This window comes from Macrotis lagotis, chromosome X (assembly GCF_037893015.1).
Source record: "Macrotis lagotis isolate mMagLag1 chromosome X, bilby.v1.9.chrom.fasta, whole genome shotgun sequence".
NCBI classification, from domain to species: domain Eukaryota; kingdom Metazoa; phylum Chordata; class Mammalia; order Peramelemorphia; family Peramelidae; genus Macrotis; species Macrotis lagotis.
In genome coordinates, this window is record NC_133666.1 from 156,013,853 (window position 1) to 156,038,256 (window position 24,404).

The following is a 24,404-nucleotide window of genomic DNA, read 5'->3' on the forward strand; positions in this document are numbered from 1 at the left end:
CACACACACACACACACACACACACAGACATACACACACTAAGAAAGTCTATCATATAAGAAAAGTATTAGATATGTTGTGTTTTGTCCCAGAGGATAGAACCTGGAACAATGGTGGGAAGTTCAAAGAGAAAAACTTAGGTTTAATGTAAGGAAAAGCTGCCTAACAATCAAAGCTGTTCAGAAGTAGAACTGGTTCCTCAAGGTGATCTGTTTCCTCTCTTATTACCTGTCACTCTTCTCCCCCCATACATTTTCAAGAACAGACAAGGTGTGTTGTAGTATGGAATTCCTTTTTGTTTAAGGACTTCTAAGGACTTCAACTCACAAATTCTGTGATCAATAACATTTTTAAGAGATCCAAGAATATACAAACTGCTATGAAAAACCCTACCAAATCATAACAAGTATGGAACCTAAGATTTCTAAGAAGTACCACTAGCTTCTCTCCTTTATAAAGATAACATATGTATGAACATGCATCTCTGAAACAGAAGTATTAATCAATAGCCACATCTACATGTGAAAAGGTGACACAATAGATAAGAGTGCTGAATCTGGAGCCAAGAAAGACTGAGTTGAAATCTTGCCTCAGGCATTTATGATGTTTATGTGAACACAAGCAAAGTCATTTAACATCCCTTAAATTTCTCCATCTGTAAAATGAGAAATAACTGCTCGATTCACAGGGCTGTTAAGAATGAAAAGATAACATAAATATAGTACTTTATAAATAGTTATTATTATGATCTCATTTTACACAAAAATTGTTTTTATGAAAAGTTCTGTAGAATTTCTAAAAAAATTAAATGAATATATTATGTACTCATACATAAAAGCATTCCTCCAACTAGACATACATTTCCAAGTCCAGCCCAGGACTTTTCCCTTTTACCATATGCCCCTCCCAGATTCCTTTCTCAAAAGACAAAACTCCTAAGAGCCTCTTCTATATCTACCTTATGAAACATTAGTTACAAAATTATCCCTTAAAACAATTTCCATTCTCTCTGCTCTTTATCCAATGTTGCATTGAAACTGAGTGTATTAGCAAAAGAATTTTAATTATTTAAATCATTTTAATTATTTAATTATTTACATTTAATTGTTTCTGTGGCGAAAAATACAATTTCTTGATAATATTTTGCCAGGGAGGTAAACAATCCCTTCTTCTTATCACTTTTAATCTTATCTGTTAAAATATGAAAATGCAGCATTTGTTTCATTTAATAATTATGTTTCTGCATTCTTAATTTTAAAAATTGGTGAACTAACATTTACTTTCTCATCTTTAAAAAAAAATCCTAAATTCTGATATTTTTCTTTTTTTTATGTAACTATTAATAAGATTTCCCTGTGAATTCTAGGCAGAATTAAGAAGTTAAAAGTAGATAAGGAATGGAGAGAATACAAAGCAGATCAAAACTGAAGAAAGAAAGCTTCCTGTTTACTAGATTTAAGAGAGATAGTTAAGGAAGATCCTCAATAAGTACTTGAATACTTAGAAATGATCCAAGATTTAGGATAACAAGAACAGAGTATGAACTTTATCAGTATGTGCTCAAAGCATAGACTGCAAGGAAAAGAATCTTGGGCCAAAAGCCAGGCAGGTCTAGAAATTCTTCAATAACTGATTTACAAGGCAAGAAAGAACCAAGGAGATTCTACATGGCTCTTCTATTTTTTCAGATCTCATATCACCACTTTTACAAAGATCATCCTATGAAACATACTCAGTTTCCTTTCCTAGTTCCAGATGACAACATGTGATGCCTCAGTACTGTGGTTCAGTCACCAGAAGGATGTGGGTACTTTGGGTTTTTTTTAACCTTTTTTCCTTTTAAGTAGTATTTTATTTTTCTAACTACATGTAAAGACAATTTTAATATCCTTTTTTTAAATAAAATTGAGTCCAAATTTTCTTTCCTTTCTTCCCTTAATCCCCAAGGCAGAAAGAAATGTGATAAAGGCTATATGTGCAATTATGTAAAACATCTTTCTATATTAGTCATGTGAAAGAATAAACAGAATAAAAGGAAAAGTAATGCAAAAAAAGTGAAAAGAGTATATTTCGATCTGCATTCAGACTCCATCAGTTCTTTCTCTGGATGTGGATAAGATTTGGAATTGTATTCCTGAAAAGAAGTTAAGTCAATGATAGTTGATCACCTCACAATGTTGCTATTATTGTAATGTTCTGGTTCTGCTTCCTTCACTTTGTATGAGTTCGCATAAGTCTTTCCAGGTTTTTCTGAAATCCACCTGCTCTTCATTTCTTACAGCAAAATAGTATTCAATTACATTTATATACCACAACTTGTTCAGTCATTCTGCAATGGATAGACATCCCCTCAATTTCTAATTCTTTGCTGATGTGAAGACTTTGAAATGAAGAACAGCTCTCCTCACTGGCAACTGAGCTAAAGGATATCTCAATACATCTAAAAAAAAAGCATTAGCTTCTAACTTGGTCTGTTTGATGTACTTCTTATGGATATCAAGTGGGTATCTCTAGACTCTCAAGGAGGAAAGTCGAGAGATGGGCTATGCTGCTCCCTTATGGACCATGAACTCATCCAGACAAGTTTGTGCCTAGACCTCTAACACCCTTTTTCTGCTTTATATTTCCTTTCCTAGGTGAATAAACTTTTTAACCCAGGTGGAATTGTCCAAGCTTGTAGGTCCTGGGTCCAATGAACAGAGCTTTCTGGCAACAAGGAATGTTTCTACATCAGGAAAACAAGTGACAACAAGAAAAACCCAAGCCTTTGGTTTGGTTTGCCAAATGAACTTTGAAGAAAAAAAAATGCAGATTCAAAGTGAAATGTAAAATGCCTAATCAGCAATTCTAAATATCAATTCATGGTTAGATGAGATTAAAGCATTAGCCTACCAAGATACTATGACATTATTTAAAATTTAAGTTATTGGTTCTTCATTTAAGCCATTCTGCCCGAGTGTGTGACTCTAGTTTCCTTTGTGTATAGAAAATAAATGCCTATCCCATACCTGATTCACACAGTGGATTTTCCTACTATCCCCTCATGGGGAGGCATTAGTTAGTAGCCAGAACCTAATTTTAAAGCAATTTTTCCCTGAACCACTTGGGGGTGGGCAGGTCTGAGTGGGGAGAGGGGAATAAGAGTAAGACAGTTAACCTGTCTCTCTCATTAAAATTGAGGTCCCCTAAAAATGAACCTAGCCCTTATAACTTGCAACAGTCTGGCACAGAGGGATTCCTTTATTAAAAAATGAACTGCCCTTAGGCCAAGTATTGATAACATGGAATTTTTATTTTGGGTGGTACATTCCTATTTCTAGTGATTCCATACAAAAATCAAAATGAGAGGGGGAAGGTCAAGTTTTTTTTTTAGAGGCTTTAAAAACTAAATTCATTTATTTGCTCTGTTTATCCAAACTGTTTATATATAAAGTTCTGAACCTCTGTAAATGAACATTACCTGTGAAAGGATTACTCATTTAGAGTAATTTTATACAATGTTATAGCTGAAAGGGGAAATAGAGCACTCCTAGTCCCACCTCTTGAACTTTTCAAATTAGGAAAATGAGACCCAGAGGCAAAAACATAATTTACCTACTGATTATTTTTATTGTTTTAATCTATATAATTGAGAAGAAATATTTTTTGTGTTAAAATTTTAAAAGCTCAAAAAACAAATTGTATGGGTTAGGTTATAAAGTAAAATACTCCTATCAAAATATAAAATATTGCATCTTAAAAACCAATTTTTAACATGAGGATAATTTTCTACTTTTCTGTTGTTTTAGCCCCTACCATGTTATGCCAAATCTATAGTGTATTCTTTGCCTCTACAAGCCAACCATCAGAATCTATTAAAATTACTATACCCTGATAGCACCAGAGACATGACAAATCACAGGCCAAGAGTCAGATACTAAAGAATGTGTTCCATGGCTTTGGGGGCAGGTCTATTTGCAAGCAAATGATATTGTGTGGAACTGGCATGCTCAGTGCATGACAAACTGATGCAATTTCGGTACTGTCGAAGGGGCTAGGTGAGATTTCTCTGATGCTGGTTATGGTTAGTTTACAGAATTGTGCAGCGTTCCCAGATTTGAATCACTTGGGGCTTGAAAGGGCTTCACTTGACAAGCTACAAATAATTACACTGCACTCTTTCCATTGTACTCTATTATTTTGCACTCCTTATCTCAAGGTTTTGAGTTCTTGTGAACAAGCAAGGTCGGCTTCTATTTTGACCACAACACAACAAAACATTGTTCTTTTGTGATATGATAAATAAAACAAGGCCCTGCAGACTAAACATTTTTATCAAACCCATTTTCCACTTTTATAAGTAAAAACAACTTAAGGCACATGTTAGAAGGATTGAACAGGACATAGCCATGTAGACAAGTTCATGTGTTTTTCACTTAAAGACAGGATATAGCTATCTAGTTATTGTAAAATCTCATTTGAGAAATAGGGCATTAAGTACTTATTAGCTAACAGATAAAAGCATTTTTGGCATCTGCTTTAAGATAATTTCTTCTTTCTTTAGCTCCCAAACTCAATACAAATAAAAAAAATCATTATGATATTTTAAATGAAAATGTTGTTCCAAGTTGATATGCAATTTAATTAGAAGAAAACAATCTTCCTTTTGTCAATCACACTCTTCTCAAAAGCATTACATATTTCAAGACTCAAGCTTATTCAATCTGAGTTGTTTTTTTAAAACCTACAGCTTTTACATCAAATGAACTCCTAAAAGATAACTGCTTGTAATATATTGATTACTACTATATATATTTTAATTTATCAAAGATAAAATTTTTTATTAGTGCCATTTATTTTAACATTTCTTCAATCAAGGGGCGGCTAGGTGGCACAGTGGATAGAGCACTGGCCCTGGAGTCAGGAGTACCTGAGTTCAAATCTGGCCTCAGACACTTCATAATTACCTAGCTGCGTGGCCTTGGGCAAGCCACTTAACCCCATTTGCCTTGCAAAATCCTAAAAACAAAAAAATTTCTTCAATCAGTCATTGAATATTTGTTTAAGTGTTTATTATATGCCATGCACTATGCTAAGCAATGAAGATACAATAAAAACAAAACAAAAAAAAAACAGTTCCTGCCCTCAAGGAGTTCTAACATTCTAATCTAGGAGCCATAATAATCTCATGGAAAAATGGGGAATGACCATAAAAGACCTCCTTTGTGTGTAATTTTAAACTGAAGGAAGGAAAACTAAAAGATAAAGATGGGAGGAGGGTGGAGGAGAAGAGCAGCAACATTACTAAGCAAGAATAGTAGTAGCCCAGAAGAGCTCAAATGAAAATGTGTTAAGAGAGTGAAGTATAAGACTAAAAAGGCAGGAGGGCACTTATGCATAACTTTAAATGCCAAAACGTAGCCTTATATTTGATTCTGGAGGTAAAAAGAATGACTGGAACTTACTTAGTAGAAGACTTGTTATGACGTTGCCTTAGGATAATCACTTTTGAAGCTGATGGATTGCCACTGGGTGAGACCTGAAGCCGGAAGACCAATTAGAAAGTGAAAGCAATTATACAGGCCAGAAGTAATGGAAGCCTTAAAAAGCAATAGAAGCAATGGTATGCTCTCAAAGGGTAATGCTCACAAAGAAGAAATAATGGCAGGTCCTACTAAGCAAGAAAAACATATAGAATAGACCCAATAAGTCCCATAAAACCAGTCTGGATAAACTCAGAAAGTTTAGGTGCAGAGTGATAAATTGTCCTGTTTCTGTAACTCTAGGAAGCTATGATAAAATAGAAAAAGAATTGGCTCTGAAGTCTAAGGATTTGAGTTTAAATTTCACCTCTGGCAGTTACTACCTATGTGAACTTGGTCAAATTACTTATATTCTTTAAGCCCCAATTTTCCCAACTATAAAATAAATCTTTGCCTTTATGATACTTCTTTTATAATTTAGATAGACTGAAATCTGCATCAGTAAGCAAGTACACTAAATAAATTACCGATACTTTTAAAGTATATTTGTATATTTGATTTTGGTGTGGATCTGACATTTCATTCATTTGGGAAACCACCACTATGGACAGTCCCTCCACTCAAGCATAGCAGTAATTCATTGGCAATTTAAAGTCATCTACTACCCTAGTTATATCCCTGGCCTTAAGGTCAAGAAGACCTCGGTTCAAGTCCTACCTCTGATACACAGTGGCTCAGCAACCATGAATTTCATCTTGTAGTATCCAAGGCAATATTCTAAGAGTTTAAATTACCTGAGTTACCAATCTGCATGGAGAAACAAGTTTCCAATACCAAACAGGGTACAGTCCTAAAAAATCTATGAAGATAGATACATATACACAAGAAAACAAAAGAATTAACATAAAAGTATAAGAAATTTACCTTAGATCATATAATAAACAAGGTCTGGTTTTTATTTTACAAAGACTATTTCTGATTTTAATCTGTTCAATACCGGAATATGAAATCTCTCAAACTAGCTAATATTTCTAAAACATCTGAAAGTTTGCAAAGTTTTATATATATTATTTCATTTGAGCTTTACAACGATCCTGTAAAAAAAGTACAAGTATTATTATCCTCATTTTATAGTTGAGAATACTGAGGCTTATAAAGTTAAAGTAATATGTTCCTCATCATTTTTCTAATGTCAAAAACAGGATTTGAATACTTAGTCTTTTAAACAACATATACTTCTACACAATATCCACTATTATAAGCTGCCCCCTAATTGTCCCTTCAATGAATTTTTTTTTCATTAAATAAAATGATCTGGGTAATTTTACTATCATAATTTCAAAATTTTCCTTAGGCATGTTTTTATCAAGTTTTAGCAAAAATAAATATAAAATATTTGAATTTCACTTACCTAAAGACTTCTCTCTCAAAGTGCTTTTAAAAGCAGTTAAAAAGTCCTAGAGTAGGCTATGAGAATGAGAGGGATGAATGAAAATGCCCAAAGTAGGGACTATAGAAATAGGAACTGAATCAATGATTTCACTGGTATAAGGAACTCCAGATAAAGAAATCCCCTCTACCAATTAATATAGATCAACATTTTCTCAGAAAATTTAGTAATAGAGTGATGTCAAGAGGACAGGGAGGTAAAGCAACTTGCCCAGGGTCAAAAAGCCAATATGAATTAAGGGCAGCACTTGAATACATGTCTTCCTGACTCTGCAGTCAATTTTCTATCACTGTCATGCTACTCAATGTCCAGAATTGGACAATTCGAATATAAGGCTTAGAAAATTTAAGAGTTTACTATTCCCATGGAAAAATGACAAAAGTAGGGGGTGGCTAGGTGGCGCAGTGGATAAAGGACTGGCCCTGGGAGTCAGGAGTACCTGGGTTCAATCCAGTCTCAAACACTTAATAATTACCTAGCTGTGTGGCCTTGGGTAAGCCACTTAAACCCCATTTACCTTGCAAAACCCTAAAAAAAAAAAAAAAATGAATAAAATGAAAAATAAAACTGTACCATTTGTTCTAAGTATCTATAGTTAGATATTTTAATGAATTTAACAAATTCATTAACAAATATTTAACAAATATTCATTAAGTACTATTTAAGTTTGAGAAATTGGGGATAAAATGATTTTTGCAAAAAGATACAGTCTTTTTAAAAGGAGCTTCCATTGACTGAGAAGGATGCAGTAAGTGCAGAGATGAATATAATATATTTATGTATATAATATGTAACTATATATAATATTACTATTTATACAATTTTAATATAGTATATAAGGTAGTCATAAGTTATAACTCATAAATCATAAGTAAAGAGATCCCCAGAGAAATGTTCTAGGAATATGTGGTGGGAAAGAACCTATATACCAAGATGATCAATTTAAACTGTCCATTTTAAGCCAAATTGGTATACTTGGAGATAACATTCTTTTTTTTTTTAAAGTTATCTGATGAATAGAATAACTTAAAGAAAAACAAGCTCTCTGTATTATAGATTTGAAACTGAATATACAAATTATTTTTGTTCTTACAGATGGAAAATGTTCATGGGAAGATATTTGTCAACTTCAGAATAAAAATAAAATTTTAAAAGATATCACTTGGTAGTTTGATAGACAAGGTATGGAATGAAGAAAATTAATTTAAATATCATTGTCATTTTTATTGTCCTGGTCTAACCATAAACAACTAGTATCTTCTCTCCAATTACTTAGGTCTGTGAATTGTTTTAAACAGTATTTTTGTAGTTGCATTACTGTTTGTGTGTATGCTAGTAGGTAGATTTAGTTGTATATTTTATGTATTTTGTAGCTTCTTTGAATAGAATTTCTCTTTCTATCTTGCACTGATGGGTTATATTGTAATATACAGAGATGTTAATAATTTGTATAAGTTTATTTTATATCCTAATAATATTAAGAGCTTCTAGTCAAAACTGCACTTAAGATTATGCCAGAAGAAATTTGTATTCCTATTTTATACTGTTGAAGTACATGGCCTAACGGAAAATGTATTCCTCATCATCTCTAAGGCTAACATCTACATAGACACAGAGAGCTCCAAACAATATTATAAAAATGCAAGTTACTTTAACAGTCAGAAAACAATTGGGCATAGAATAGGAATTTTATAATATGTGATGTGTGGTCAACTGGCTAGAAGAAGAGTACAAATTAACATCAAACTAGAAGAAAAAGGAAAGATGCAGGCAAATATAACAGCTCCAATCCAAATTAGATATCTTTGCCTTGGGGCCTTCATTTAGATCTTCTGACATTACTTATATACCAGTGAATCAGATGGACTGCTAATAAGTTAGACTTTGTTCTCTTTATAAGACTTCTTCACCTTTTTCAGACACATCATCCTAATGATATCTTTTATGTTACTTCTATGCAGTTCTTTCTTGGTAATATATAAATATATAACTTTTAAAGCTTTAACCTGCACTTTTGGAATCCTATATGTATATGTATATATATAAATATATATATATATATATATATATATATATATATATATATATTTCTGTCCATTCTTTTGTATCTTAGCTTGCTCCAGCTGACTGTGTACCTCTTCCATAACTTTTTGTATGATTTGCAGATTTGAAACTTCCAAGACTTCTAGTCCATTACTCCTAGCCACATAATTCCATTGGTACAGTATGCCAATACCTGATATTAAAAATTTGCATTATGAGAATTCTCTCCACCAGCATATATATAGCAACTTGGATATAACTTAGATAATATCTTAGAATAAAAAAAAGTTAAGGTACTTTCCCAAGATTTAAACCCAAAATTGGAATTTTTAAAACCTCTTTAACTATATCCTGTAAATTGTAGCATGCTATTTCATTATTATTCTCTTTCATAATTATTGTTTCTGTGATTATTTTAAATGACTCATTAGAAGAATATGCTAATACAATATTTAAGATCTATGATTTTTTATTATAGTTTGCATAACTTTATATTCCTTTTTACCTTTCTGTGATATTTCTCCAGCTCATTCAATTTATATTTTATACATCCACCACATTGCCATATAAATATATAAATATAAAATACAGATATAGAAAGCTACAATTTATTCAAAGATATGGTTGAATCAACACTGGGAAGAGTACTCACTGAGGAAATAACAGTTCCAGTGAGTACCTATAATCTGAAAATATAGGATACCACTGTGTTTATATATTGAGTACAAAAAATTTGGCCCAGTTAAATAAAACACAGTTTTTAAATCTCTCCTTCCTACAATCACCCACCCACTCATACCTTTTATTAAAAATAATCTTATTTTTTGCCCCTTTACTCCTTTTATTTTCTCCTACAACCTTCAAGATTGAGCTAGACAGCAAAGAAACTATTCTTCCTAACCCCTTTCTATTCCAGACCAGATAGGCATGTATTTACAGGTTTTTCCTCTTCTTCCCTTTGTGTTCTTCCCTCCCCCCTCCTTCAACAAAGTGTGTGTGTGTGTGTGTGTGTGTGTGTGTGTGTGTGTGTGTGTGTGTGTATGTTTACTTATGAGGGAATATGCTTTTAGAACTCAGAAAGTCTATTTAACTCTTCTTTCTTTTCTTCTTTCTCTTTTAAACACTTTGGATCTTAAGACCCTTGGATGCTTTAGCATGTTTGGCTCTTACATGCTTACATAGCATGAAAAGTTCTTTAAAAACAGGAGCAGCAACAAGAGAACAACTAATCAGCCTTGTCTTTCCAAAAGTATTTGATCTTGTTATTTGACCATAACTCTTAAGAAGCATACAACCTTTTGGGGATATTAAAAATATATACATAAAACAAGAATGACTGAAATGAGTGCAAAGTTATATGGCATTTTAGGAATGCCAAGGAGAAGGAAATCATTCTTGAGGAAGTGGTGCATATCTTCAACATGTTAACAGATATAATGTGAAGAAGAGAGCATTAACAGCTTGGATAAGACAGGCCTTTTGTAGGGGGTCACACATGAGTTGAACCTTGAAGGAAGCAGAAATGAGGAAACTGTTTTCATGGGAAGGTGAATTCAACTCAGCTATTACAGAAATATGAAGAGTTACATACAGTTAGTAGGAAGTAAGTTTGGGTAATAATTGTATTGAGGTTTACAGAACAGTTTACCTGTATTATCTCTTGATCATCATAGGAACCTTGTGAGAGAGAGTTCTATTATTATTATCTCCTTTTTACAGAGAATATAACAGGTTAAAAAAGTTGAATCATTCAGCAAATAAACAAGTGTTTATTATGTGAAAGATACTTTGTTAGGGGAGACAACTATAGATTGTTTTTTTATACAGAATAAACATGTAAAAAATAAATAGAAAAGAGTTAAATTCAAAATAAATTCAGGAGGAAGGGCACTAGCTGTTGGTTCAAGAAAGGACTGGTGTGGAAAGTGGTGCTTGAGCTACATATTGAAGGAAATGAGGAACTTTATAAAGTAGAGGTGAGAGGGGGGAGTGCAATTTCCAGGCATGGAATGTATGAAGAGAAGAATCTAGTTTAGCTGAATTAGAAAGTGAAGGAAGGAAATAATGAAGTTGGAAACATAAATTCAGACCAGTTTGTAAAGGACTTTAAAAGTCAAAGGAAGCTATATTTTCCCTTATAAGGATCCTTGAGTTTATTGAGTAAAGGGATGAACATGATCAGATCTGCGCTTAAACAAAATCACTTTTGTAAACTTTTGTTTGCTACATGGAGGATGGATTGGAATAGAGAGAAATTTGAAACATTGAGACCACCTATGAGGCTATTGTGATAGAGGGGAGATGATAGGACTGAACTAAGTTTGAGGCAGCGGGACTAGAGAAAAGTGGTTGTGTGAGAGATGTGGAGGTAGAAATGACAAAGTATGACAACTCTGATGTAAGTTACAGAGTGGGTATGTAGAATGGAAATAGAGTCAAATTAACTTAGCAAATTTGTCTATAAATTGGAGATAAATAATAAGTTAGATTATGTAGCAGCCTCAAGAGGATATTTATATTTCAAAGTTTGTTAATTTTTCAGAGACACCATTGCAGTAGAATATTTTGAAGATATTGAGGAGACAGGGAGAGGCAAGGGGGAAAAACCATAATGCCTTCCAGGAATTAGCTCTTGAGTTGTTCTTCTAGGTATAACTAGTTATGGATTTGTGCTGATCCATTTACCCAATAGATAAAATCAGCATAAAATTAAGATTAAAGACTTAGGCCTGGAAGAGTATTAGAAAGAATAAATGGAGGAATCAACAGTGGAAGAAATAACAGAACCAATCATATGATTTCTATAATCAGAGAATTAAGAAAAAATTTGGCACAATATAATAAAATAGTTTTTAATCTCTTTCTATAGAGTAGTCCCTATCCTTGTACTAGAATCATGAAAAAATTATTAATAAATGTAACCACCTTAATAACCTATCAAATAGAGCACAAAACAGAGAGATGTGTATTCACCAAAAGTATATGCTTTATGCATAATCCAAATGAAAAAGATTCTTCACAAAGCAAGGTCCCTCAAATATTCTACTTTACAGATCATATACTATGCTGCTAGAAAGACCTTCAAAAACATTACAAGGATTTTTCAATATGATTCATGATTATTCAAAAGAGATTGACCTGGTATCAGAACTTTATAGGGGAAAAAAAAACCCTACTGTCCAGATTAGAACAGGAGGTTGAGGGGCAGCTAGGTGGCATAGTGGATAAAGCACCGACCCTGGAGTCAGGAGTACCTGGGTTCAAATCCAGTCTCAGACACTTAATAATTACCGAGCTGTGTGGCCTTGGGCAAGCCACTTAACTCTGTTTGCCTTGCAAAAACCTAAAAAAAAAAAAAAAAAAAAGAACAGGAGGTTGAATGGATAGTGCACTGAGTTAATACAGCTGTATAAATATCTAGTCAAGGGACCACAAGTGGACAATGAAAGGGACAAAATACTGGAGGAAGAAAGGCTTGATTACATAGCACAGTGCTTTTAAACAATCCTAAATTGCTCTGACACAAGATAGGGACATAAGCCATTTCCCTATTTTTTTTAAAATACCAATAAAATGATGTATGAATTCCTATCAAGGAACACCATCATCTTTGAAGAATTTAAGTTGCAAATAGCAAAAAAAAAAGCAGCCTGAAGTGACCTAGAAGTCATAGAGAAGTGAGAGAGAGAGAGAGAGACAGAGACAGAGACAGACAGACAGACAGACAGACAAACAGAGAGATAGGGAGAGACAGAGACAGAGAGCTCACCAAATCTATATAATGTGTCACAGAAATGGGAGATTGAACATTGTATATGAGATACAAAAAGTGTGATTGGACCAAAGAATATGAAGAGGATTAGTAGAGAATAAGAAGAGAAAAGTAGGAAAAAGTAATATTGTGAAAAGTTTTAAATGTATATTTAAGCATTCAATGCTTGGTTCTGGAAATAGCTGAGAGCCACTGGAGTTTACTGAGTATCTCTATCAGGCTAGTGTCCTGATTGTTTAGGGTCTGATGTTAGAATGAAATGAGACACTTGTAGATCATTTAACAGGAAACAAAGACTTTACTTAGTAAAAGTACAGAATGGACACTTGGATCACATAGATCTTCTTCAGAAATACATTTTGTTCAAGAGCACTGGATGTCACAAGTAACTCATGCAACCTTGGGATAGGAACATCCTGCCAAGTTTGTAGGGTGCAGACAACTCTTGAGTAAACTTTTACTACTCTCAGGTAAACAGGAAGTTGTATCAATATGACCAGAAAGTCACTGAGAAGCTATATCAACAGCTTGAGGGCTTAAGCTTTAATCCTTTAGGTCAATCAAGCTTTGGACACAGCTTCCTTGACTTTTAGGAAAAGAAACTGACTAAGCTATCTTTATGACAGGTATAGGGAAATATTGGCCTATCATACACATATGTGGTCAGATCTACTCTTGAGAAAACCTCTTGCTGCCCTAGACAGCAATATGTCCTGATAAGGGGCATTTTGCAGAGTCCCACATAGTTAATGTATCTGACATGGATGAAGATCAAGAAAAGTAAACTGAAAAGCAGTTAGAGGTCAGATGGGAAGGAGACAACAAAAAGCAATGTCATTAAAACCATAGCATTCTTGTTATTCAAGAGGAAATGTGTAGTCAACAGTGTCAAATGCTACAAAGAGGTAGAGATCTGGAAAAGCCATTAGATTTGGCAATCAAGAGATCATTGGCAATACTTAAGAGAACAGTTCCATTTGTATGATGATGCTGGAAACCAAGGAGATTGCAGATGGTTTAGAAGAAATTCAGAGGAAAGGAATTGGAGACACAGAATATAAATGTCTTTTTTCTAAGAATTTAGCTCAGAAGAAACTAAGACATATAGGATTATAGCTAATGGGAATGGTAGGATTTAAAAAAAAAGGTTTTTTTTGTCATTGAAAATGTTCGATTTAACTAACCACTCTGTAACTTACAGCTTGAAGCATGATTTTGTTGCTATTCTTCTCCAATGTGATCAGTGATCTTGACCATTTATTAGTTCTCTGTATTCAGAACAATTTTCTTGTTATTTTCTAAATTATATTTAGAGGTCCTTTTAAAATGTTCTAAGAGATCTATAATCATTATGCTAGCACCAGGCATTCTGTATCAGGGTTAGGTGCTCTGCCTTGTTTAGAATCTGTATGTTCTTTAATTATGGCTGCCTTTTTATTCTTTTGTGCTAAATTCCCTTTCACTTAGATATTTTTGCATTCAATAGCTATTAATAGCTATTTCACTTCATTAGAGACATTGTTCATGGTGTATTTTTTAAATGTATTAAGTGTAATATTTTATTTTAACTCTTAAAACTGTAACCTCTATTCATTCCTAATTTCTTGTTTTATGAATTTTATTTCTCTTGCAAATTGTCTTGGATTTTCTTGTTGTGATTGTGATTCCATGATATCTGAGAAGTACACTTCTCTTTCATCTGGTAATTATGGTTTGGTTGATTTCCCACTGAGTTTTTATTCATTCCTTCTTCTGGTTTTAGGATATTCGATGTCGATTTATCTCTTTCTGCACTGGTAGGGGAGAGACATTGATTGAGCACTCTAAGTATCAGAGTTCTGTGTTAATTCATAAAGGATTTTACCTTATCAGGGATTCTGTCTTTTTTGGATTTAGTTGTAATTACTCTTCAACTAGTGCATAATTCCTTTTGTGAGGGACTGGAAGATTGCAAAGAGGCTTGGAGAAAGTGGCTATTCCACAGTCTTGCTGGTTAAAGGACCTGGTAAATATCAGTTATCACTACTACTATTGTTAACATTGTTATTGCCATTATGAAATATGAGAATAAATCTCTTCATCTAACAGGAACAACAAAGAAAAACAAATGCTCCCACTGAGTTTTATATATGTATACTGTTTTATTTACTATTTATTTATACTGTTATTATATAATATTTAATGATGGTGATGGAAAAAGGATTTAAAATTTTGGTTTTAAATGAAATTTCTGGAAAGATGTATTTAAACTATTCAGACATGTGATTTGTCCAGTTTGTGATTTTTTTTAACTACAGTGGATGTACAAAGGCACCAGATTTTCTAAGAATGTTATGTATTAGTGAAATTTGCTCTATAATGTAAAAGAATTCTTTTTATCCTATTAACAATTATCTGACTCTTGTTTTTTCAAATGTCACATAAGAATACTCTTGGGTAAAATTAGGATTTTCACTGGAAATTTGAGTTGGTCTTGATGCTGTCATTTGGAAATGATTTCTTTTAAAACATTATTTTAAGTGACTGATATATTCATCAGAATCTGTTTCAGTTAAAATTAATGGAGGAGGTTAAAAATGAATAAGTCATTTGTAAGAGCTGGAAGGAATCTCATAGGTTATCTTATTCAAACCACTCATTTTTACAGAAAAAATTTAGGTACAAAGAGATTGTGAATTGTTTAAAGTAGCTATATGATTTCATGGCTACACATGTATCACTTGAGCTAACACATTATTTTTCACTCTTTTAAGACAGAGCCCACCCCCTGATTTCTAAGCAAGCTTCCAGAGAGGTTCCTTGGAACTACCATATTTGTTTGTATATCTCAAGAGATAGATGAGCTTCAGGTTTAAGATAGCCACATGAAAGGTCACAAAGGACCTGAATGGTTCCATTTAGATGAGTAATGATTTAAAAAGAACCAAATTGAACTATGATCAAGAAATCCAAAGAGAAATAAGCTTACTGCTTCTTCATACAGCACAGAATAGCAGAAAGAGATAGCTTGAAACTAAGGAAACTGGAAAGGGGGATTTGTCAGAGAAGCTAGCATAAGCATAGGCCAGATCTAGGCCTGTCCTCATCTAGGAATACCCCATATTTGAAGTAAGAAGAGGACAGTAGGAGGTGGAAATGGCAGTGGTTCTGACTAGGGAAGTCTTGAGTACAAAATTCCCAAGGGAGAAGACCCAGTGCAGCTCTAAGATGACTATAATAAATTAGAGGGTGATTCTGAACCCTACCAGTGCTCTGAGCCACCTACACATCAGAGGACATGAGGAAACCCGGAAAACAAGGTCAGGTCCAAAAAGAGCCTGACCACATCATTCCAGAATTCAGAGAAGAGAGGAAGGGGGGGAACAGATGACACAAATAAAATCAAGATCCAAGGCAAAAGATATGAGCAAATAGAACATATTGAACACTACTAAGAAATATTATGTATCATGAGTTGTCTATCAGGAAAACCATTGAGAAGAGAAAACAATGATGCAACAGGTATAAGAACTTCTGAGGGAAAACAAATGATTTGGTGTCAAGGGCTATAACATGTTTGGAAGAAATTAAGAAAGATACTTTTTACATAAGTGAAATAAAAATTCTAAAGGAAAGACTGGAAGAAGAACATATAATGTAGACAAAAGGTAGAAAACCTTATCCATAAAGTAAATTGCCTGAAAATTATTAATGAAGTGAATAGAACTAAATGATTTCATGAGACAAATATTGCAGATACTTGTAATATAAATTACTTTGTATTAGAACAAAAACCACAAGATTGAAAAAAATAGAAAAAAGGTATCTACTATTAAAAACAACTCACTTGGAAAACATGTCAAGGAAAATAATTAGGAATCACCAGTCTCCCTGAAAACCATAAATAGAACCTTCTCTCTCCAAAAACCATATTTCTCTCCCACACTATTCCACCATATTGCCATAAAGGAAGAGCTCAAAAAACAAGATCAAGATCATACAAGATACAGCAGCAATTTACCATAAAAGAAGGGTAAATCCCAGAATATGATATTCCTAGTGTTAAGAGGCTTGAAATCAAGAATAATTTTTACCTTGATGATTCTGTACAATCCAACAGAGGGGAAAATGGCACCTTCATGAAATAAAGGACATTCAAGCATTGATGAAAAGATTAGAGCTTAGTAGAAATTTTCAAATGTAAACATAGTCAAGAGAAGGCCAAAAAGATTAACACATTTGAGAAATTGGAATGATGATCAAGGGCTTGCATTTCAATAATGAGAGAAGAGACAAAAGTCTCTTTAAAACAAATAGTGTGAGAATTTTGTTCCATTCTGATGAACTTAAAAAGTAAAAAGGAATAAAGAAAACTTTTAAAAAAAGGAAAGAGCTTACTATTTTTCATAATTGGCATATATATATATATATATACACACAAAAAATAGAGAATAAGGTAGAGATATATGTTCACAGATATATGAATCTCAATCTCTCAAGACAAATTTTACATGAGGCATGTAAAAAAAGATCATTCATATGTACACATATACAGACTAAATTGGTGTAATACACTAAAATTGGTGTGATATACTTAAATTAACAGAAGAATAAGCAGGAGGGAAAGGGAGGAAGGAGTTAAAAAAGGAGGGCAGACCACTATCACTTGGATTTAAAAGTAAATTGTATCAAACATCCAAAGAAACTACATTGAATGCAATTGATTGCATTATTATAATTGACTGCAAAAATATGACAGAAGGAATTCTATCTAATTGTTTCTACAATAAAACAAAGAAAGCTATATACCAAAACATCTAAAGAATGACTACTAATGCAAACTTTTTTTTAGGTTTTAGCAAGTCAATGGGGTTAAGTGACTTACCCAAGGCCATACAGTTGGGTAAATATTAAGTGTCTAAGGCCAGATTTGAACTCAAGTACTCCTGACCCCAGGGTCAGTGCTCTATCCAACTACTCCAGCTAGCCACCCCTAATGAAAACATTTTAAATAAAATACTAATAAAGAGTCTACAGAAACATAACAAAAAGATTGTATACTATGAATATACTGGATTTATACTAAGAATTCAGGGTTGGTGCAATACTATGAAATTATAAACAAAATAATGAAAAAAATCAAATCAATGATTATAGCATTAAGAATAAAAAACTGGATAAAATACAATACCAATTCTGCTTTAAAATACTTAAAAGCATAAGAAAAAAAAAATGGGACTTTTCCTTAATATGGTAAATAGTGAATACCTAAAACCAAGATCCTGAATTTTATGTAAAGGGGATGTAGTTGAAGCTTTCCCAAACAGATTAGAAGTTAAGCTAGGATTGCCATTTTTAGCACTACTATTTCATATAATATGGAAGTGATACCTATGACAATGAATCATGAAAAAGAAATTGAGGGAATATGCACCAAGAGGAAACAAATTTTTTTTTTGCAAATGACTGATGATTTACTTAAAGAACTCTAGAGCACAAGCTAAAATATTTGAAATAATAAGCAAAACAACAAAATATAAGTTGAAACAAAATAAATCCTTCCAAAATCAAGTGTCTTTCTAAATACCACCAACAATAAGCAGAAACAAATAGAATAATGATAAAATACAATAATAACAAAAATAACAATACCTAAATCATTTTATATATTTGATGCCAAACTATCAAAAACTTATATTACAGAGTCATTAAAAAATTCCTCGGAACATATATTAATAAGGTAGAAAAAGGAGAGGATTAAGGAATATTCAATTTTTAGAAGCTAGAAAATTTAACAAATCTAAAATATGCACAAAACAGGAAATATTTAAAATTATTGGAAAAACACACAAAAAAAGAAGATGGAATTGATAACACGAAAATTACAAAATCTGGGGGGAAATATGCTAGAAAAAATAGACTTATGGAATGAACAAAATTGGTTCTCTAAAGAATAAACAAATTCTCAAAAAACGAAAAAAAATTCAAACTGGTTTTTGAGATTTATAAGTATTTAAACCGAGAGGCTAAAGCAAACAAAATGAACTTCAAACCCATATCATTAATGAATTTCAAAGCTTAAAAATTTAAAATAAAATCCTTTTCTTTTACCCCCCAAAATTATAGAAATATATTTTTTTAAAAATTAGTTGCTTTAAGTTTGATTCATATCAAGGTTGTAAAAATAGATGCACATCAGGAAATAGTATTAAAATAATAATTTTAAAAATAAAAATAACCAAAACAATTATATCAACAGATATGGAAAACACTTTTGACAAAATAAAATATATATATTTAAGCTAAAAACCCTACAAAGCATAAGCACAAAAGAATCTTCTTTAAAAACAAAAGAAGTTGGGGCGACTAGGTGGCACAGTGGATAAAGCACCAGCCCTGGAGTCAGTAGTACCTGAGTTCAAATCCAGCCTCAGACACTTAATAATTACCTAGCTGTGTGGCCTTGGGGAAGCCACTTAACCCCATTGCCTCGAAAAAAAAATAAAAGAAGTATCTATGTAAAACCAAAAGCTAAAATTATATGTAATAAAGAAACATTAGAAGATTTCTCAATAAACATGAAAGTAAAGCAAGGATGTTCCATTTCCTCCACTTTTATTTGACATGGTTGTAGAAATGTGAGTAATGTAACAAGATGAGAAAGAAATTAAAGGCATAAACATGAGTAAAAAGAAGACAAAACTATCCTATTTGTTGATTTTATTGTGATTTACTTAGTGAATTCTAACGATCAAGACACTAGCTGAGACAATAAATTATAGGGATACAAAATAAATCCACAAAAATCAACAGTATACCTATTTACCTAATAACAATAAAATCCAGGAAGCAAAAGTAGAAATGAACAATCCATTCAAAATGCACAAATATCTAGGAATTAATCTCTCAAGACAAATTGAACTCTTTGATAAGACAGAACTGCAAAATGTTCATTAAAAAATAAAAAATCACATAGAACAAATATTAGGTTACTACTCAAATTAATTTAAAGATTTATTAATTTATTAATTTAAAGATTACGTAACAATGACACAACATTCCTTGGTGTTTTCATTTTAGCATCTCTTTCAGGAGGGGATCGTTGTATTCTTTAATAACTATTTTGCCCTCTGGTTCCATGATATCAGGGCAGTTTTCCATCACTAAATCCTGTAATATTAAGTCCAGGATTTTTTTCCTCTTCAATGTTTTCAGGAAGACCAATAATTCTCAGGTTGTCCCTTCTCGATCTATTCTTGAGGTCAGTGGTTTTGCTGATGAGGTATTTCACATTTTCTTCTATTTTTTTTGCTTTTTTTTAGGTTTTGTTTAACAGTCTCTTGCTGTCTCATGAAGTCATTAGTTTCCACAGACTCCATTTTTTTTTTTTTGGAGAAGAATTTTCTTCATTTACCTTTTGCAACTCCCGCTTCAATTGGTCGATTCTATTTTTGTAAGAGTTTTCCATTTGACCAATTGAGGTTTTGAGAGAAGTATTTTCTTTTTGCATTTGCCCCAAATTCCATAACTATCCAATAAAAGAGAAAATTCTGCAAGTAGCCAGAAAGAAACAATTTAGATATCAAGGAGCCACAGTAAGGATTACACAGGACCTGGCTGCATCAACATTAAGAGATCAAAGGGTCTGGAATGAGATATTCTGAAGAGCAAGGGAGCTTGGAATGCAGCCAAGAATCTAATACCCAACAAAGCTGAGCCTTCTCTTCCAGGGGAAAAGATGGACATTTAACAAAATGGGAGACTTCCACCATTTCCTGATGAAAAGACCAGAGTTAAATAGAAAATTTGGACATCAAACAAGAGACTCAAGAGACACATGAAAATATTCAAAAGAAAAAAAAACAAAAAACATGGTCCAGCAGGATGTACTGTTCATGGCCAGTCTTTAGTATCAGTTGAAGGGCCTGCAGAGAAGATGTCAAAACACATCAGCATCATAGCTGTCATAACTCAAGGGTCGCCATGCATAAGTGGAGAGGACTCAGGACCAGCCACCACACATGTGGAGGCTTGTAGTAGACTCCTTGTAGAGACTCCTACCAAAGTCACTCTGTCCCTATCTCAGTCACTACCTACCTAGGTAGGTCACTTACATTGTTCTCAGCCTCGGTTTCATCATCTCTCTAAAATGAGGAAATTGGAGATATCCGATATAGCTTAAAATCTATGATTCCATCATTTCCCACCTTAACTATATTACAATGGCCACCTAATTAGTCTCCCTGCATTCAGTCTGGACAGCTGTCAATTTGAAATTCTAAAGTACACATCTGGCCATGTAGTTTAAGAGAAATTTTTAAAATTTCAAACTTAACATCAAATAAAATGAATATTTCCATCCACGAGTAGAACAAAAAAAAGAGGCCTGTACATGAAAATGTAGATCTCAATGGCTTTTGTTTAAATGTTTAATAAACTAAGCATTTAACTTTTTTTTTTTAGGTTTTTGCAAGGCAAACGGGTTAAGTGGCTTGCCCAAGGCCACACAGCCAGGTAATTATCAAGTGTCTGAGACCAGATTTGAACCCAGGTACTCCTGACTCCAGGGCCAGTGCTTTATCCACTATGCCACCTAGCTGCCCCAACATTTAACTTTTTTTAAAATTTTTTTATTTTTATTTATACATTACTGAAATGTTCTTGTTTAAGAATAAACATAATACCCCCTCCCCATAAAAAGATAAAACCTCCTGAGAAATAAAATGAAAGGAGAAAAAAAGTGTATTTCAGCCTGTGTTCTGAGACTATCAGCTCTGTCCTGGGTAGATCACATTCTTTATCTTAAGTCCATCATAGAAGTTAGTTCCATATTTTTCCACAGTTGCTGTTGTGGATTGTAATGCCCTCCATCCATTTGTTCTCACTACCATATAATTATATTTTCTCTCTCTCCTTTCACTCTGTCTCTCTTCAAAAATATGCTATGGGGCAGCCAAGTGGCACAGCAGATAGAGCACTAGCCATGGGGCCAAGAGGCCCCAAGCCCACATAGCACCCCAGAGACCCAGCAACCACCTAGGCTCATGGTCCCAGTCAGGTCACACAATCCCAGCACCTTGCAAAAAAAGTGAAAAAGAAAATGTGTTATATCTGACTATTCTCACCTCCTAATCTACCCTCTCCTCTATCACCCACATCCCCCCACTTCCCCCTGTCCCACTTCTCTCCTTTTTCCTCTAGATGTCTATCCTCTATTGAGTGTGTATGCTGTTTCCTCTCTAAGACATTTCTGATGAGAATGAAGGTTCCCTAAATACCCCTCGCCTTTGCAAAAGCTACATGAAATATCTTTTATATGAAATATCTTAGACTATTCTACCTCTCCTTTCTCTTACTCTAGTACATTTCCCTTTCATCCACTGACTCCATTTTTACAATATATTATATTTTCAAATTCAGCTCTCTGCTGTGCTTCATCTATGAAAGCTATTTTTACCTGCTCTATTAAATGAAAAGGTTCATATGAGTATTATCAGTATCATCTTTCCATGTAGGAATACACACAGTTCATCATCATTAAGTCCCTCATAATTTACCATTCTTGTTCACACTCTTTATGCTTCACCTGAGTCCTGTACTTGAAAGTCAAACTTTCTGTTCAGTTCTGATCATTTCAACAGCAACATTTGAAATTCCCCTGTTTCACCGAAAGTCCATCTTTTTCCCTGGAAGAGGATATTCAGTTTTTCTGGGTAGTTGATTCTCAGGTTGCATTCCAAGTTCTTTTGCCCTCCAGAATATTATATTCCAAGCCCTATGAGCCCTTAATGTATTTGGCTGCTAAGTCCTGTGTGCTCCTGACTGCAGCTCCACAATATTTGAATTGTATCCTTCTGGCTGCTTGTAATATTTTCTCTTTGACTTGGGAGTTCTGGAACTTGAATATGATATTCCTGGGGGTTGTTTTTTTTATCTCTTTTTGGGGGCAATCGGTGGAGTCTCTCAATTTCTATTCTGCCCTCTGCTTCTAGGATAGCTGGGCAATTTTCCTGAAGGAATTCTTTAAAAATGAGGTCAAGGCTCTTTTCCTTAAGGAGGTAGTCCAGTAATTTTTAAATTATCTTTCCTGAATCTGTTTTCCAGAGCAGTTGTTTCTTCAATGAGATATTTCACATTTTCTTCTAATTTTTCATTTTTTTTGGTGTTGAAGTATTGTGTCTTGATTTCTTGCAAAGTCATCAGCTTCCTTTATACCCATTCTACATCTAAAGGATTTGTTTTCCTCAGAGAGCTTTCTTATTTCCTTTTTCCATCTGGTCGATTATGCTCTTTAAAGCATTCTTCTCCTCAATAAATTTTTGAACTGTTTTATCCATTTGACTTAAACTTGTTTTTAACATGTTATTTTCTTCAGCATTTTTTTGATCTCCTTGACTAAGCTGCTGACTTCATTTTCCATGTTTTTCCTGCATCTCTCGCATTTCTTTTCCCAATTTTTCTTCTATCTCACTTATTTGATTGTCAAAATCTTTTTTTTTTCAGCTCTGTCATAGCCTGAGCCCAACATCTATATTTCTTGGCAGTCTTTAGATGCAGAAGCTTGGACTATCTCATCTTCAGATTGAGTATTTTGATACTCCATGGGATCATAGGCAAAGTAATTGTCAGTGGTCTGGTTCCTTTTTTTCCTGTTTACTCATTTCCCTAGCCTGTGCCTAGTTTTGGGGTGCTTCCTGAGCTTTTAAGTATCATTGGGACACCCCTCGGCAAAGAGCTCAGTGTGTGAGGCTCTGACTGTTCTCCTAGTCCATGAATGACCAGAAGTGCACCCCTCTGCCACGAGGTTGAGATGGGGGGGAGTCCCTCCTCTATGGGGGGCCTAGACTGCAACCAGGGTCTGAATGTGGTGCAGTGGATAGAGCACCAGCCCTGGAGTCAGGAATACATGAGTTCAAATCCAGCCTCAGACACTTAATAATTACCTAGCTGTGTGGCCTTGGGCAAGCCACTTAACCCCATTTGCCTTGCAAAAAAAAATCTAAATAATGAATGAGGTCAGAGCTCCAGAGTCCTGTTCCAGGGACCTTGGAAGTCTCCCTCCACTTCCTTACCTTCAGTGGGCTTAGCACTTAGGGCGTAGCTGCCTGGAGGCTCTGGCTGGGTGACTCCAAAGGCGTACTACCATTTCCTAGATCTAGGCTGCTGCAACTGCACTGAGTGCCACAACTGTGCTGGGGGACTTGGCTTTGCAGAGTGCCATGACTGAGCTGAGGGCCTGGGCTCTGTGCTCACTCTAGCAGAGGTCTCCCTGCTAATCTTCCAAGTTGTGCTTGGTACTCCCTGGGATGTAGGTCAGGAAACCGCTTCTGCTGCCAGGAGCCTGTACTCCCAGGTGTCCTCGGTCTGTTCCTGGGAGGCTGAAGCTCCATCCCTCGACGTGGTCCTGCTCCTCCAATCCCGTGGAATAGACCTTCCCACTATTTTCCAGGTTACCTTGGGCTGGAGAACTGCCTCACTGGCTCTTTCTATGGGCTCTGTCTCTCGAAAATTTAGTTAGAGTCATAATTTTAAAGTTTTTGAATTATTTTGGAGAGAGCACCTAAGGGAGGCTCTTCTCCTGCCACTATCGTTCTGCAGTGGTTCTTTAGAAACCGTTAAACCTTCCCTATATTGACTCTACTAGTCTGCTATGAAGACCTATCTAAACCTTAATTTGAGAATTTAAGGTTAATCTAAA

General features: G+C 34.1%; 1 protein-coding gene across 7 annotated transcripts in view; it reads right to left on the bottom strand.

Annotated features, from left to right (window-relative positions):
* The window catches only part of SNX24 (sorting nexin 24), a 292,731-nt gene that overhangs the window by 247,070 nt on the left and 21,257 nt on the right, over window positions 1-24,404 (bottom strand). Inside the window, exon 2 of one of the 7 annotated variants that reach the window (XM_074201091.1) lies at window positions 5,445-5,518. The exons of the other annotated variants lie outside the window; for them this stretch is intronic. The gene's annotated coding sequence lies outside the window, so the exon portion shown is untranslated. The remainder of the gene's footprint in view (window positions 1-5,444; window positions 5,519-24,404) is intronic. 7 annotated transcript variants of the gene reach the window in all.